The 16,833-nt window shown below is 38.8% G+C and overlaps 1 non-coding gene across 1 annotated transcript; it reads right to left on the reverse strand.

Annotated features, from left to right (window-relative positions):
- Positions 1-586: 586 nt before the first annotated feature.
- Positions 587-692, reverse strand: LOC121228613 (small nucleolar RNA R71). Its single transcript, XR_005926189.1, has one exon. It is a non-coding gene; the product is annotated as a small nucleolar RNA R71 (small nucleolar RNA).
- Between the last annotated feature and the right edge of the window lie 16,141 nt (positions 693-16,833).

Genomic DNA, 16,833 nt, shown 5'->3' on the forward strand with positions numbered 1-16,833 from the left:
TTTATGACTAGAAGAAACCCATCAGGACCATTACTTTTTGACGGAGAAATCGATCGCACAGTTCGCAAAAACCAAAGAGAAATAAGGCAAAGCTTAATATACACATAGAACGAGAAAGAGGATGATATTCAAACCCCAACAGAGGAGATGGCTGAAAACTAAGACAACCAGGTACCTCCTGCGATACCCGTTGAACTAGCAAATCAAAATCCAGCTCCTTGTACTATGTATGATTATGCTAAACCTACTTTAACAGGAACTGAGTCAAGTATAGTTAGCCCTGCTATTGCTGTAAATAATTTTGAACTAAAACCTAACACTATTCAAATGATATAGCAATTTGTTCAATTTGATGGTTTGTAGGATGAGGATCCAAACACTCACTTGGCAAATTTCCTGGAATTCTGTGATACATTTAAAATTAATAGCATTTCTGAAAATTCCATTCGTCTTCGGTTATTCCCTTTTTCATTGAGGAACAAAGCTAAATAGTGGTTGAACTCGTTACCACGAGGGTCAATTACTACTTGGGAACAAATGACCGAAAAATTTCTATTAAAATATTTCCCGCCGACTAAAACAGCCAAATTACGTAATGATATCTCTTCGTTTGTGCAGATGGACTTAGAAACTCTTTATGATGCATGGGAGAGATACAAGGACCTACTACGAAGGTGTCCTCACCATGGACTACCTCTATTGTTGCAAGTTCAAACATTCTACAATGGTGTGAACCCCTCGGCAAGATAAATGATTGATGTAGTAACTGGGGGAACCATCAACAACAAAACACCTGAAGAGGCTTACGAATTTATTGAAGAGATGTCACTGAATAACTATCAGTGGCAAGTCATCAGGACTAAGCCAACTAAAACAACAGGCGTTTATAATGTTGACTCGGTTACTATGCTGTCAAACAAGGTAGAACTTCTAAATAAAAAGATTGATGGTTTACTTGGTTCTACTCAGGTACATCTAGTAATGAGTGTGAGACGAGTGGAGGAGGAGCATGCACAGAGTATCAACCCTTCAACCTTAGCATCGAGGAGGAACAAGTCCAATATATGGGTAACAATAACTTTAGTTCCTAAAATAACCCATATAGTAACACTTATAATGCAGGTTGAAGGAACCATCCTAATTTCTTGTGGGGCGGTCAAGGAAATCAGAGACCACAACATCCTTCGAGTTTTCAACAACCACCCTATCAACAGGAAAAGAAACTGAACCTTGAAGAGATTCTGTCTAAATTTATCTCGGTGTCTGAAACCTATTTCTAGAACACCGAGATAGCACTTAAAAATCAACAAGCATCGATCCAAAGGCTTGAAACTCAGATAGGCCAACTTTCCAAACAAATCTTCGAACGACCACAAGGTAGCTTGCCAAGTAATACTGAAACCAACCCAAGGGAACAACTCAACGCTATTAATGTTCAAGATGAAGAAGGATTCGTTGGGCCTGAGCCAGAATCGAGGCAAGAAACTGTGGTGAGTAGAGGTCAAGGTGAGGTAGGTCATAATAAAAACAAATCAGCGAATGTCAAATATAAACCTTGTGTTCCATACCCCAATGCGACAAGGAAAGACCGCTCGGAAGAACAATTTGGTAAATTCCTTAAACTCTTAAAAAAATTACATATTAACTTACTGTTTATTAAAGCTCTATCGCAGATGCCAAACGCAATGAAAATTTTAAAAGAGCTTTTAGGAAATAAGCGAAAGTTGGACGAGGCGTCACATGTGGAGCTAAATGTAGTTTGCTCAGCTATTCTACAGAATAAACTACCAACAAACTAAAAGATCCCGGGGGTTTTACGATTCCTTGCTTAATTGGTAGTTTAGATGTCAATAATGCATTAGCTGATTTAGGGGCTAGTATTAACGTCATGCCCTAGAAAATGTTCAAACAATTAGGTCTTGGGAATCCCAAACAGACTAGAATGAGCATTCAATTAGCAGATAAAACTATAAGATTTCCTAAGGGTATTATTGAAGATGTGCTAGCTAAAATCGATAAATTTATATTTCCCATTGACTTCATTGTTCTAGGCATAGAGGAGGATAGTAGCACTCCTTTGATTTTAGGATGGCCTTTTTTAGCAATTGTTAAAACGATTATTGATGTTTGCAAAGGTGAGCTCACACTTCGTGTGGGAGACGAAACAATCACCATTCAAGCTTGCAATTCTGGTAACACATCGGAAATTGAAAGTGATCGTCTAAACCATTTTACTAAAACTGACAATATGATGCAACCTACTTTACAGGAAATGAGTCTGAAAGAAGTAGAAGAGCCATTCTCAAGCAGTAGCAGAGAACCTATTCATGAAGATCGAAGGCTACAAATTGAGGAGCCAGATAAATGGCAAACGCATAAACCGAGAACACAAGATAAACCAAAACTATGCCAGAATGTGCTCAATACCTTTCCAAATCAACTTAACGCTAGAGATAAAGTATTATTAGATGCCGCAGATCCTCACATTATCACTACCAAACCGAATGAAGAAATCCCTCTTACAGTACTTAGCATTTTCCTATTTGGTACAGTCGAGGTAAGTCATCCCAAGTTCGGCACTTTTAAGGTAAACAACACTTGTCTAAAACCTTATTTAGATGAGAATGACAGCAGGAATGAGGAGTATAAACTCCTCGAACCACCATAACCATTCAATGGAGAGGTAAGTCGAGCTTAGACTATAAATAAGTGCTTCTCGGGAGGCAAACTGAGCACTAACTGTATTAACTTCTTTCAATTTTAGTGTTTAACACCTAACTTACTAACGGAACTCTTGAATACAGGTTTACCACAGAGACACGGCCAAGCACAAGGGCGGGCTTATGACTGTGTGGAAACAGGGAAAAGATTTCCCCAACACGGGATACGATAAATCACCACGACTGTGTGACATGGCTGTGGGCGAACTTGCCAAAACAACACGGGCATGCGACACGCCCGTGCCTAGAATCGTGGCTGAACCTGTCAAATTAATACGGGCGTATGACACGCCCGTGCCAAGTACCCGTGGTTGAACCTGTTAAATTAACACGAGCATGGGAGAAGGGAACGAAGACAGACACGATCGTGCGACACGGCCATGTACACCCACACGCCCAAGGAACACGGGCGTGGGCTAATTGTCAGACGCGCCTAAATTTAAAATTCGCAAATCACACAGGAAAAAATTGGAGAACACGGGCGTGTTCCATGGCCGTGTGCCCTAAAATCTATAAATAGGCTATACTATTCATTATCTTCTTCACCCAAAAACCCTAACCTAGCCGCTGGAAGTCCACAAGCCCTCCCTGCCACGCCCGTGCGCCGCTTCCCACTCCATTTTTGACGTTCAATCTCTCTCCCTTAGCGTTTGTTTACTCCTTTCTCTTTTATTTCACTGATTTATAATGCTATTTATCATAGTAATCTATATTTTTCATCTTTCTATCACTGAAATTTCATTTATAGAATAAGTTATCATCTTTTTCATGTTCAAATTCTTACTCATTACATGATTTCTCTACTCCATTTGATTAGTTCGAAGTGAATATTCATGGTTAGGATAGTTGAAATAATCATGCCTCTTGTGTTGACATTTCTGTTCATTCATATATTATGTTGCATTCCATTCTTTGCAATTTTTACTTATACCACCATGCTCATGCCACAAAAGTATGCCATTGAACTTATTGTTTTAGTTACAATTAGTAGTTGTGGCTGAACATATGTATGGATTTTTCTCCTCAAATTTAGTCGCATTTTACCCTGTCTACTCATCAAGACGAATTGATGATTCCAATTGTAGGTACCATGTCATCTTCACGTGGTAAAAAGGTCGCCGTCCCTGCTTCAAGAAAAACGAAGGGAGCTTCATCTTCCTCGGGTCGTACTGCAGAAATTCGTCACCCTTTCCTTAAGTTCCCCATCGGGCCCCAATAAGAACTTTTCCAAATACTCCGTGCTTGACCTTTAATTACAGGCTGTTGCATTGACTGGGCTACAATAGAACAAGTTCAGTTGGCTGATGCGATTCGAGCCCTCCTAACCACCGACCCTTGGGAGCTTTTCTTTGGGATGATCGAGCCAACATATCTCAAACTCACGATGGAAATATGCTCAACATTTCATCTTCAGACAGTAATGGCGAACTACGATGATCCCGGCACGGTCTAATTTCGCCTAGGTGGATTAGTCCACCAGCTAACCGTCCCAGAATTCGGTACTGCACTAGGCTTATATACGGAGGAGTTCAAAGAGGAGAATGACTTACGTGCTCTCAACCGCCACATCCATCGTTCTCCTTCACGGTGCTTGGATGCACTAGTGCCAGCTTCGGCCACCTACAATCCTAGCCGCTCCAAGGCATCGGCTCTCCCTCCATCTCAGAGGTACCTACACGCCATTTTGGCTCACACGATTATAGGAAGGCGAGAGAGCACTGGCGTCGTCAACACTCACGATGCCTACTTTCTATTGTGTATGTCGCACGGGCACGTCATCAACCTTGCCTATTTCATTGCCCTCGCCATTCAACACGAGAAGGAGCAGCAGAAGAAGGGGGTAATCTCCATTGGCCCCTATATTACTCGGTTGGCTCGACACTTCAGGCTCCTCAACACCGCGGCCCAGGAATCATCCTTGACCCTCGTTGGCCAAATGTCTCCACAAGGCATCTCGAGCATGCTAAGCAAGAAGATGATCAAAAAGCGCATAGGAACCTACCCTCCTCAATATCGTCTCGCCCAATCTACCGAGCAGAAGGCCCCCGAGGACATTACTGATGATGTCCCCCCACAGCACGAGGACCCATCGCCTTAGCCACCACCACCCTCTCGTCCAGTTCATGCAGCGGCTTCATATGCTGACATTTCTGAGTCCCTCACTCGATTCAAGCAGTAGTGTTTTCAATGATTTGACATCTGTCAACACCTCCACATCTCATCACCACCCCCACGTCGCGAACCATCTAGCGATGAAGATGTTTAAAAACTTTTATTTATTATTTTATGTTTTTGCTTTTGTTTTATTTTAAGACTACTTTTTATTTTTCTTTCATCTTATTTTTATTAGGATTTATAATTTTTATTTAACAATTTTAAATTCCTGCTATTTCCTACCGAGTAGTCCTCTTTCCTTATATACTTTCTAAAAGAGTTCCTGATGCTATCACAATTATAAAAAGCTCCAAAGCTCACTATTACTCAATGACTCAAAAATCCACTGGGAAAGGTTCTCCACGACTGCCATGTCCTGCTTGACCACGACCATAACTAATTTCAGATATAATATTCTTTTGGCGCAGGACTTATGGACTAATGAACCTCTACCACCACCGGAGTATCCTTCTCCACCCTCACGCTGATTATTCTCTGAAACTCCAGTTCAAGGAAATTCATTCATCACTCAGGAAGTTTCACTTCTCTCCCTATCTTATTTTGACATTCTTTTCTATATATCTATCTTTGTACATTGAGGGCATTGTACATCTTAAGTGTGGGGGGGGGGTATTCATTTCATTATCAGAAAAATCCCTGAATGACTGCCTTGTTCTCTTGAAAAGCTCTCATATCATATTTAGGATAAATTTTGATTGATTTATGATTTTGATTGATATATCTTGAATTAAAACATAGGCATTTATAATTGATTGTTTAAACGTTAAGACATTAGGGAATCAAGCATGACAAGTTGATTTTTAAGAATTTAAAATTTTAGGTTGTTTCCACAAAGTTTAGGTATTACTTTGAGTTGGAATTCACAAGTTTTAAACATCAAAAAGCCATAATTCTTGTGAGATTTTTGAGCCTTTTAAGCATCTATTAATTCTTTCATGCTCACTTTTATTATTGCTTTGAGTGCGTCAGTATTAAATTGTTATTCTAGAACTTACTTGATTATGCATGCTAAGACCACATTATTTGATTTGATATGTCAAACTGAGAAAGACACTTAGGATTAACTCGCTCATGCTATGAAAAGCCTACCTCCACGATTAACCCTTAGTAAACCCCGTTGAGCTAACAAGCCATTTTTTTTTTGTATTACCCTTAATATTAACCCTTAACCCATTATTGTTGAAATCCCCTAAATTAATTTGATCCCTATTTTTGTCGAGATTTGAATTGAAATAGTTGCTTAACTATGTTTTATTCTATTTTTTAAGTTAACTTGTTCTTAAAAAAAAAAAACATGTATCCATATTCTGAGAAGAAGCTCTGTTGTATGCAAGTGATGATTACATCTTTTTCTAATTAAGTGATTTTTCAATTTAATCTCGATTATAACTTTTTCTTTTAGCTTGTGACCACACCTCCTAACCAAGCCTCATTACAACCCTCTAAAGACCTTTTGATTGATGTCTCATATCAATTTATAGTGGTGGAGGTATGATTTACATGCAAGCCTATGGTAATAACTTTTCATTTTGACTGATGATTGCTACTTTCATTATCCTTAAATACTTTGAGTGATTTGAGTGAATCTTTAGTGAGGATGTTAAACTCCATGAGATTTTGAATCGAGGTAACCACTTAGATAAGGGGAGATGCCTAAGTTTTGCATGATTAAATATTCAACTTGGAATGTTTGAAGCTCTAATGTTCTTTTAGTTGAATTCTTAACGTATGATTACCTGTGGATTATTTTGAGATATTTTCAATAGAAATTATAAGTTGAGAAGAATTTACTTTGATTATGAGTTGAGAATTTTGCTTGAGGATAAGCAAATGCTTAAGTGTGGGGGTATTTGATAAACTGTAATTTATACATATTTTTCCCCCATGCTTAACACCTTTTATGGATGATTTTTCCTTAGAATTGGTGAATTCAACGCTCCTAATGCTTCAATTTCATGTTTTATACTTAGGTGAGCATAGGAGAGCGAAAGGAATGAGAAACGGGCCAAAAACAGAGAAAATGGGCCAACATATGAAGTTAACATGGCTGGACTTCCTCACATGGGCAGACCACACGGCCGAGTCAATTTGGAAGAATTGAAGCATGACTCACACGGGTAGAACACACGCCCGTGCCATTCTAACAGGCTCGAGCACGACCTGAAGTAATCGCACACGGACGTGTCCCTGTCGAGCCCAAGTTGAGTCCAATTTGGAAAAGGCTAATTTTGAGGGCTTTTAGGCATTCTAAGGCCTATAAATACACCCTAAAGGAAGAGAAAAAGGGGGACACGGAGAAAAAAAAGGAAGGAAACTGCTCAAGGGAAGCCAATTGGTCCATCTCAGAAGCCGGATTCACCATCAAGATTGAAGATCTCCCCTCAATTTCCCTTCAAGAGTTTTGGGTTTTCTTTATGTTTTGTATTCATTATTCTTCTGAGATGTTTTCCTTTTTAGTTATGAACTAAATCCCTCAAATACCTAAGGGGAATGAAACCGAAGACGAATCTTGTTATTATTTTCTGAATTGTATGATAAATATTTAACTTGTTCTTAATTATGTGTTCTTAATTCTTATTTTGATATCCCAAGATACTAATTCAAGATAAGCTCTTATTCAGAGGAGAATAGACCCTGTCTAAGAGTACATTTGTCATAATTAAGCAGAGTTGATTGCGTGCCTAGAGATAAGGTGACAAGATTTTTCCAGATTAAGGTGAAACCTAATAAGGGGATCCATAGATCGAGTTAATGCAACCCTAGGATGTTAATTAGAGAAAAGTCTCAATTATTCAACCTAGGGATTAGACGTTATTAGTCTTGAATAGGGATAATAACATAACTTAGGGATCACTACGGAACACGTTAAATGAATAAATCGTCTGATTCAGAGTCAAAATAACAAGTGAAGTCTAGGTGGATTCTTCCTTAGGTATTGTCTTAATTCAATCGTTTTCCAAAAGTAATCCCCCAATTCTATTTTCTGTGAATTCTTAGTTTAGATAATTAGTTAGTTAAAACAAAACCCCCTTATTCTTAGGCTAGATAATAAAAAGACAGTCATTACTAGTACTTTTAGTTCCTTTGGGTTCGACAATCTGGTCTTGCGAAAACTATACTGCTGTTCGATAGGTACACTTGCTCACGTCGTGATAATAGTTAGTCTTAAGAATGATTAGTTATAAATATATAAAACTTAGCTGTCATGAAAATTGCAACCATTTTCGAGTATCCTTAATGATTCTGACATGTTCAACGGGCAAATTCAAGTCGAGAAAGAATATGTAAATGAGTTGAACGACTTAGGTACGCATGAGATTCATACAAGTATTGAAAAGGGAAGTATTTGATGACTTCACTTATGAAATTGAATATGTATACATTTGGGAAGGTTTGTAAGCTTATATGTGCTTATTCATAATTTGCTTATCTGATGGAAATAATGTTGATTAATGAGATGTTTTTATTTGTATATGGCTTACTAAGCTTTTAAAGCTTACTTTGTGTGTTATTTCCCTGTTTTATATTATCGAAGCTAGCTCGGACATCAAGAATCATTAGTAACCGTCATATACTATTGACTACTTGTTGGTACTTTTAATGCTATGTAAATATGGTATATGACATGTATAGGCTAGTGAGATGATGATATGTTTTGAGTTATGATATTGCCATGAGATTTGGCTTGTATATGATGTAAATGTTAGTGTGAATTTGGCCATTTGAGTTGGCTAGATTTATGAATTTGGTAAGTGATATATGATGTATATAATGTATTATGTTTTGGCAAGTTAGGTATGGATTCATGTGTTTGCTAGATGGTTAATTGATTTGGCTAATTATCAATGATGTGTCATAGTTGAGAAATGGCATGTTATGAATTGGTTTTAAGATGATGAATTGATATGTTTTGATACATGAAAGAGTTAATAAGATGGTGAGAAAATGCATATAGAAATGAAGGTTATGGCTATTGTTTAGGCATGATTTTGAGTTGTGGATTTGAGTAGTGAAATTGATGGAATTTAAATGGCATGAAATGTGCATGAAATGGTCATTTTTGGTTGCTTATTGTATGTGAAAATGATGCCAAATGAATGCTTTTAGGTACATGAATGATAGGTAGGAATAATGGATTAAATCAAGCCTATTTTCGTTCCACACGGATGAGCACACGGGCATGTGACTCGGCTATGTGACCCCTGAATCCTAGTTAAATCAAATCAGAGAGTTACTTAGCTTAGACCAAGGGCGTGTCTACTGGCCGTGTGTGGCACACGGGCTAGCACATGGGCATGTGGCCGGCCGTGTGATCCAAGTCAGTATACCCTCCAGTTTCCCACATCCATGGCACACGGGTGTGTCTCCGACCATGTGGTGCAAGTCAGTATGTATGCCCTGCTTTCACACGGCCTATGTCATAGGTGTGTCTGGTGGCCGTGTAAGGCACATGGCCTGTTCACACAGGCGTATGATCTCTTTTTGCATGAAATTTTTCTAAGTTTTCCAAAGTTTTCAAATGTTATTGGTTTAGTCCCGAACCTCTTTCAAGCATGTTTTAAGGTCTCGTAGAGCCTTATAAGGGACATTGTGATTATATTTGATTAATGTTTATGAATAATGGATTCATGTATGAGAAATATATGTTGTATGTTGTATTTGACAGGTAATACCTCATAGCCTTATTCCGACGACAGATACGGGTTAGGAGTGTTACATTTCATTGGTATTAGAGTTACGGTTTAGTTGATTCTAGGACTTACGTAGCGTGTGAGAGTCTAGCTATACATGCCATATATATATAAACTATGATAGTGTGATGATTCCTGACAGCTTAATGTGTGTTTTGATATAATAAATGGATCCTGAACGAGCTTTAGCTGACGATGTGGAACGTAATGCACTCGCTCCCGCTCAAGGGAAAACGCCGGCTGATTCTAGGTTGATTTTGAGTAGCAACGAGGGAGAGGCTAAACGAGCCTTTTTCCATATGATGAGTGAGTGGTTCACAGAGTCTGTTTGAACGAACCCGGTTGCTCAACGGCCTCCACCCCCACCTATTCCTCAACAAAACCCTGCTATTCCTCAAGTTATAGATTTGAAACGATTGAACAAGCAGCCAGTGAATAAGATTCGTAAACACGATGCTAATGAGTTTTGGGCTATCGTTGATGATGATTGTAACACCCCGTACCCGAGACCGTTGCCGGTGTCGGACACGAGGGGTTTGCAGACTTAAATAACTTGTTTGCACAGTCCATTTTAAATTTCCAGACGAGCTGGCTAACTGCGTCACTGTCACCTTAAAAATCATATCTCGAGTTCCAAAACTCGAAAACCAGTTCTGTAAATTTTTCCTGAAACTAGACTCATATGTCCATCTACAAATTTGTTTCTAGAATTTTTGGTTAAACCAATTAGTACAGTTTATTAGCTAAAGTCTCCCCTATTTCAGGGTTCGACTACACTGACCTTTGCGCATTACGACTTGCATATCTCCCTGTACAACGCTTCAATACTGATGCCGTTTGTTTTTATAGAAACTAGTCTCGAAAAGGAATCTATAAACATATGGAATGACTTCTAATTATCTCTGGTTAATTTATAATGAATTTCCAAAGTCGGAACAGGGAATCCAGAAATTGTTCTGACCCTATTTCGCGGAAACTTAAATATCTCATAATATACTATTCATATGATCGTTTCGTTACTTTCCTATGAAAATAGATTCATCAAGGTTAGATTACATAATTTATTCACTATTTAATTCCATTCCCACTATTTTTAGTGATTTTTCACATTCACGTCACCGCTACTATCAGCATCTATTTTTAAGGTAGACTTTACCTATTACATAGTTTCCATGATTCAACTAGCCCTTTAGCATTTATAGCACAAAATATGATCATGATTAACCATTCCAATGGCTAATCGTTCCCAAACATTTCCATACCTCTTAACGAACATCATACAAGACGATTATAATACTAAGCTCAAAGTGTATATAAGCCATTTTCGCATGGCTATCCAAATTTATACAAAACCAAAGGGTCCATGACCAACAACAAAACGGGTAGTCCTATACATGCCATTTCAGAGTTCAACCAAAAGTGTACCAAGGGGGGGCTTTGATAGTGTGGACGACTTCGACTTCGACAATCCCGAGTCCAATAGCTGACGAACTAAAATCTATAAAACAGAGAATCAACGAAACGGAGTAAGCATTTAATGCTTAGTAAGTTTTGAATAATGAAATTAGTTTCGGCTAAGGTATAACATTCATATGGCTAAATGGATAACTTCATATATGCACATTCTCATAAACATACTTACTTCACGCTTCAATCAATATATTCATTCACAAGGTATCAAACCTAACTAAAGGCCGACAATTTGTTAATCAGTTGAACGAATACTATTTAAAACGAATCGACTTTTCCGATGCATATACGAAACATACCTCATCGTTTGGATTTTATGAGTGTATTAATTTGAAATTTACAGCAAGATCGCTCATTCCCAAACCAAGTACCTTCGGAGTTTAGCCGGATATAGGTACTAGCTCAAATGCCTTCGGGACTTAGCCCGGTTATAGTAACTCGCACAAATGCCTTCGGGACTTAGCCCGGATATAGTAACTCGCACAAATGCCTTCGAGATTTAGCCCGGATATAGTAACTCGCACAAATGCCTTCGGGACTTAGCCCGGATATAGTAACTCGCACAAATGCCTTCAGGCTTAGCCCGGAATTAGTCACTAGCACAAATGCCTTCGGGACTTAGCCCGGTTATCAATCCGAATATCCATGCACATATCAATAAATCATGACACATCAATATTTCATTTTCATAACTAGAATTCAAACACAATTCACTTATCAAGCATTATCATTTTCGGCTCAATAGCTACATACAAAGGGCATGATTTTGATTTGCTTATAACATAATCTAATCGAATCATAATCTAAGTTTCATTACTCGAAAACTTACCTCGGATGTTGTCGAACGATTTCGACGGCTATTCGATCACTTTTTCCTTTCCCTTATCCAACTTTGGTCCTCTAAGCTCTTGAGCTAATTCAAACAAATTTAACTTATTAAAGTCTCATTATGCTAGCTTATGGCCGAATATGACAATGAATTTGATAGGTCATATGGCCACCTTTAGCTCAAATACAAAATGGTCATACGCATTTTTAATCACATTAAGCAATTTAATACCATTAATCTAACATTTCCTCATGTGCAACTTTATGACCGAATACACATATCATTAGCTCAATATCAATTAACTAAGCACTTAAACAAATTCTCTTTAACTATACACACATTCGGCAATGACAAAGACAATTTAGCAAACCTTAAATTCAACGTATAACAATATATATATATTCAATATTCAAAGCATTTAACATCACTCCACCATAATTTTTACATCATGGCCGAATGTTCCTTTGAACCATTTACCCTTACAAGGCATAAATTTCACCATCAAAACTAACAAGCTTATAATCCCATGACCGAAACCTCTAACAACACCAATTAAGAATACTTCATGGGTTTGAGGTAAAACCAAGAAAGAAACTCATAAATATCGAGATATAAGCACTAACATGGTTCATCTAGATTTAGCATGAAACAACATCCATCACCCTTATAATTACCATAGCCGAAAACCTTACTCATTCCAAAATCCAAATCTCAACTTGGGTCACAAAAATAACTTGATATCTCATCAACACAACATCAACACCAAGCAAGAATGATACATCCATGGCCGAGTGTCATCTCCATCACATAGCAAGATTTAGACCATGGGCTAGGTAGAACTCAAGCTAACAACTAAAACATGCATGCATCTCATGGAACATCATCAAACATACCTTAGTCTAGCAAACCACCATAGCCGATTTCCTCAAAGCTCTTTTTCCTTCTTTTTCTTTCTTCTATTCGGCCAAGAACAACATGAGAGCTTTTTCTTTCTTTCTTTTTCTTTCTTCTATTCGGCCAAGAGCAACATGAGAGCTTCTTTTCTTTCTTTTTTTTTTCATCATCATTTACCTTCCTATTATTATTTTATTGCCCATACTCCTTATTTTATTTTTCCTAACATAAAGCATTAACCCAACATGTTCATGACATGTTTTTTAGCCATAACATTTTGTCCACCCTCATGCTCACGGCCGGCCACTACTAATTAGGGGGGGAAATTGACATGCAAGTCCACTCTTTTGATTACATGCACTAATAGATCCTTATAGATTAACCTATCACATTTCAAAAGTGTCACACATAAGTCCTATTGACTAAATTCACATGCAATTTACTAAATCGAAGCTTAAAACTTTCACACATTCATATTCACATATTTTGGACAATAAATATCATATTCAAATAATTTGGTGACTCGGTTTAGCGGTCCCGAAATCGCTTTTCGACTAGGGTCACTTTAGGGCTGTCACAACTCTCCCCCACTTAAGAAATTTTCGTCCCCGAAAATCTTACCGGTAAATAAGTTTGGGTATCGTTCTTTCATAGAGTTCTCGGGTTCCCAAGTAGCTTCTTCCATCCCGTGTTTGAGCCATAACACTTTTACTAAAGGAACCTTTTTGTTTCGCAACTCTCTCACTTCACGAGCTAGGATACGAATTGGTTCTTCTTCATAACTCATATCGGTTTGAATTTCAACCTCGGAAGGACTTATTATGTGCGAGGGATCAGATCTGTAATGTCGAAGCATCGAAACATGAAAAACGTTGTGGATCCTTTCAAGTTCAGGGGGTAAAAGCAACCTATATGCAACTGGACCAACTCGTTCGGAGATTTCATATGGCCCGATGAACCTCGGACTCAATTTGCCCTTACGCCCAAATCTGAGTATTTTTTTCCAAGGTGAAACTTTAAGAAACACTTTATCTCCCACCTGATATTCAATGTCCTTTCGTTTCAAATCCGCATATGATTTCTGACGATCTGTGGCTGCCTTCAGACTTTCGCGGATTACTTTTACTTTTTGTTCGGCATCTTTAATCAAATCAATTCCAAAAATTTTTCTTTCATCGAGCTCGGTCCAAAACAATGGTGTACGGCATTTACGCCCGTACAAAGCCTCGTAAGGTGCCATCTTAATACTTGATTGAAAACTATTGTTGTAAGCGAATTCAATCAAAGGTAAATACCGCTCCCATGAACCACTAAACTCGAGGATGCAACATCTCAACATATCCTCAAGTATCTGAATTATCCGCTCGGATTGACCATCGGTTTGTGGATGAAAAGCGGTGCTAAAATGCAGCTTGGTACCCAAAGCTTCTTGCAATTTCTTCCAAAATTACGAGGTGAATCTCGGATCTCTATTCGACACAATAGAAATCGGTACACCGTGTAATCTCACAATCTGAGAAACATATAACTCAGCTAGTTTTTCCAATGAAAAGTCTGTGCGTACGGGGATAAAGTGAGTCGACTTAGTCAGTCTACCCACGACAACCCAAATCGCATCTTTCTTACTTGCCGACAATGGCAACCCAGATACAAAATCCATCGTGACTCGATCCCATTTCCATTCAGGTATCATGATCGGCTGAAGTAAACCCATAGGCACTTGATGTTCCGCCTTCACTTGCTGACATATTAAACACTTCGAAACAAAATCGAAAATGTCTCGTTTCATACCATGCCACCAAAACTGACGTCTCAGATCGTTGTACATTTTCGTACTCCCCGGGTGAATTGACATTCGGCTACAATGAGCTTCGTTCAGAATCATCGAAATGAGTCCTGAATTTCTTGGAACACACAACCGACTTCTGAACCTCAAACAATCGTCATCATCAATTTGAAACTCTGATTCCATATTCGGAACACATTCAGCCCGTTTTGCAGCCAATTCATCATCGACTTTCTGGGCTTCACGAATTTGATGAATCAAAAATGGTTTGGCCTTTAATTCTGCCACTAACACATTGTTGGATAGAACAGACAAGTGTACATTCATCGCTCGTAAAGCAAACAGTGATTTCCGACTTAAGGCATCCACAACCACGTTAGCCTTTCCCGGGTGATAGTCAATGACAAGCTCATAATCTTTTAACAACTCGAGCCAACGTCTTTGTCGCAGATTCAAGTCTTTTTGAGTCATCAAATATTTGAGACTTTTGTGATCCGAATATACATGGCACTTCTCACCAAATAAGTAGTGTCGCAATATTTTAAAAGCGAATACGATGGCAGCTAGTTCGAGATCATGGGTCGGATAATTTTTCTCATGTGGCTTTAATTGTCTCGACGCATAGGCCACAACTCGACCTTCTTGCATCAATACGCAACCCAACCCAAGTAGGGATGCATCACTGTAAATGACGAACTCCTTGCCTGATTCGGGCTGCACTAGTACTGGAGCTTCCGTCAAGTGAGTTTTAAATTGTTCGAAACTTTTCTGACACTTTTCTGTCCATTCAAACTTAACATCCTTCTGAAGTAGTTTCGTCATTGGTGTGGCTATCATCGAGAAACCTTTCACAAACCGTCGGTAGTAACTGGCAAGTCCCAAAAAGCTCCGAACCTCAGTAATATTTCTCGGAGGCTTCCAATTAAGTATGGCTGAAATTTTGCTCGGGTCAACTCGAATACCCGATGCGGATACCACATGACCCAAGAAGCTAACCTCTCTTAACCAGAACTCACACTTACTGAACTTAGCATATAACTGCTTATCCCGTAAAATTTGCAACACTAATCCCAGGTGTTCAGCATGATCGGTTTCATTTCTCGAATAAACCAAAATATCATCGATAAACACGACTACAAACCGATCCAAATACGGTCTGAAGATCCGATTCATCAAATCCATAAATACCGCAGGGGCATTAGTGAGCCCAAACGGCATCACTAAGAACTCATAGTGACCGTATCTCGTTCTGAAAGCAGTTTTGGGTATATCCGAATCTCGAATTCGCAACTGGTAATAACCCGATCTCAAATCTATCTTTGAAAACACTGAGGCTCCCTTTAGTTGATCAAACAAATCGTCAATACGTGGCATCGGATATTTATTCTTTATTATCACCTTATTCAGCTGACGATAGTCGATGCACAACCTCATGGTTCCGTCCTTTTTCACAAACAATACTGGTGCACCCCAAGGTGAGAAACTTGGTCGAGCGAAACCTCTATCCGTCAATTCTTGCAACTGAGCTTTCAACTCTTTTAACTCGATTGGTGCCATACGATACGGAGCTATCAAAATCGGCGTAGTCCCAGGTACAAGCTCAATACCAAACTCTACCTCCCGAACAGGTGGTAAACCCGGTAATTCCTCGGGAAAAACATCTGGGTATTCACAAACCACCGGCACAGATTCGGGTTTCTTTTCTACCTCTTTGTCATCAAGTACATACGCAAGGTATGCTTTGCACCCCTTTCTTACATATTTCTGGGCCAACATTGATGATATTACAGCTGGAAACCCCTTTAAGTCCGTCGACTCAACTCGGATTATCTCGTTATTTGCGCACCTCAAATCAATAGTCTTGCTTTTGCAATTCACAACCGCATCATGCACGGTCAACCAATCTAAACCAAGGATAACATCAAATTCATCAAACGGAAAAAGCATCAAGTCCGCTGGAAAACAGGAACCTCGAATTACTAGGGGACATTTCTTACACACTTTGTCGACAAGCATGTAACGACCCAAGGGATTTGACACCCGAATTACGAACTCAGTAGACTCAATAGGTAAAGTCTTACTGGATGCTAAGGTTTCACATATATAAGAATGAGTAGAACCAGGGTCAATCAAAGCAATCACATTAGTATCAAAGAGAGTAAAAGTACCGGTAATAACATCTGGCGAGGAAGCATCCTCGCGTGCGCGTATAGCATAAGCCCTAGCAGGAGCACGAGCCTCAGATCTGGTCGTAGCATCTCTAGATCC

Source organism: Gossypium hirsutum, chromosome A04 (assembly GCF_007990345.1).
Source record: "Gossypium hirsutum isolate 1008001.06 chromosome A04, Gossypium_hirsutum_v2.1, whole genome shotgun sequence".
Lineage (NCBI taxonomy): Eukaryota > Viridiplantae > Streptophyta > Magnoliopsida > Malvales > Malvaceae > Gossypium > Gossypium hirsutum.